The following is a 2,217-nucleotide window of genomic DNA, read 5'->3' on the forward strand; positions in this document are numbered from 1 at the left end:
GGGAAAGGGGAGGGAATAGGAAAGGGGAGGGAATAGGAAAGGGGAGGGAATAGGAAAGGGGAGGGAATAGGAAAGGGGAGGGAATAGGAAAGGGGAGGGAATAGGAAAGGGGAGGGAATAGGAAAGGGGAGGGAATAGGAAAGGGGAGGGAATAGGAAGGAGGAGGGAATAGGAAGGGGGAGGGAAAAGGAAAGGGGCTCGTCGTCGTCCGTTGACGTGCGGCCGTCTCGTCGTCGCTGACGTGTCGTCGTCCTCGTCCGTCGTCGTCCGTTGATGTGTCGTCGTCGTCGTCCGTTGACGTGTCGTCGTCGTCGTCGTCGCTGACGTGTCGTGCGTCGTCGTCGTGTGTTGACGTGACGCGTCGTCGTCGTCCGTCGTCGTCGTCCGTCGTCGTCGTGCGTTGACGTGTCATCCGTCGTCGTCGTGCGTTGACGTGTCATCCGTCGTCGTCGTGCGTTGACGTGTCGTCGTCCTCGTCGTGCGTTGACGTGTCGTCGTCCGTCGTCGTGTGGCCGGCCTCGTCGTCGCTGACGTGTCCTCGTCCGTCGTCGTCGTCGTGTCGTCGTGTCGTCGTCCATCGTCGTCGTCGTCGTCGTTGTCCGCTGGCGTGGGCGTGATGCGAGGTGACCGCGCTGGTCGCGGTGACGGTGGTGGTGGTTGTGGTTATGGTTGTGGTTGTGGTTATGGTTGTGGTTGTGGTTGACAGCAAAACGGAGATGCTGATGGTGACGCCGGCAAACGCCGTGACTCGTTTAGGAAGGTGGGCGTGAGGGTGGCTTGTATAGAATAAATGTTTGTAGAATTTTAACGGCCGTATGGTGTAGTGGAAATATTGTTGCTTGGACTTCACGTGACATTTCCTGAGGCTAGAGTTCAATTCTTGTGCATCCACTTCTTTTTTTATATATTATAATAACAACAACAAATATTGGAATCCATTGGAATCTCTCGGAATCTGTTGGAATTTGACTGGAATATACTTTCCATTGGAATTCCATGGAATCTGGTTGGAATTCCAATGGATTCCAATGGAAACTGTTCCGGGAGGCTCCCGGATTCTGACCATTTCCACCGGATTCTGTCGGATTCCATTGGAATTTCTGTGGAATTGGAAACCAGAATGGCTGAGGCTCCAGCCAACTAGTTTCCATCGGAATTCCATGGAATTCCGACATTCCGCTTGGAATCCGCCAGATTCCGCCGGAACTCATGGGGGATGGTAAAGACCTCTAGTTTTGCATAAAATTTTGCCTTGGACCCAGATATGGTAGAAGTGGGTTTTGACGAGACCTGTGCAAACATCAGCACATGAAAGGTAGATAAATTTCACCAATCAACTAACCAAGTAGGAGGTTATGCATAGGATCAATAACAATCATACGCACAAGATCAAAATAAGGCAGGCATGCGAACTCGGACCATCGTGCAGCATATTGCTTAACGAAATCTTCACGAGCACTTGCAGTTTTGAGGTGGGCATACTTTTCACCAGCCTTGCAGTTCTCGGCATCAGTGCGCATTCGAAACCCTTGATAATCAAAATTAATAACTGAAGCCACACACAAAAAAATACATACCATTCTTTTGAAATGATGCAGAGGAAGCCTTGTCAGCCTTTTTGATCCAGCATTGAGTGCAAAACATTGTATGTGAGTGTGAACCAAATCCACCCATTTTATGAGCTGCAGGCTTATCACAACAAATACAGATAAGTATAATGCATATCAAACGTCCCTTGGGACAAGATGGTGTTGGTAGATGGACACCATGACACCACAAGCGGAGGAGCTCATTGACAATGATATGCAGAAACCGTTGGCATTGATCAGGGTTACCTTCCTTTGGTCCAGGCATTATGCCACCGAGGCAATACTTTACCATCCCCCACATAATCCACATGGACTCCACTGGATTCCACTGGATTCCACTGGATTCCACTGGACTGGACTGCCAATCACAAAAATGGACTCCACTGGACTCCCAGCACAAAACTGGACTCCACTGGACTCCACTGGACTGCAAGCACAAAACTGGACTGGACTGGACTGGACTGGACTGCAAATCACAAAACTGGACTCCACTGGACTCCACTGGACTGCAAGCACAAAACTGGACTGGACTGGACTGCAAATCACAAAACTGGACTCCACTGGACGACTGGTGGCTACCACTTTTATGATTAATCTATGACAACTGTCCAAGAGCCATTGTGTATAA

The sequence above is a fragment of the Laccaria bicolor genome, genomic scaffold (genome assembly GCF_000143565.1).
Source record: "Laccaria bicolor S238N-H82 LACBIscaffold_21 genomic scaffold, whole genome shotgun sequence".
Taxonomy (NCBI): Eukaryota; Fungi; Basidiomycota; class Agaricomycetes; order Agaricales; family Hydnangiaceae; genus Laccaria; species Laccaria bicolor.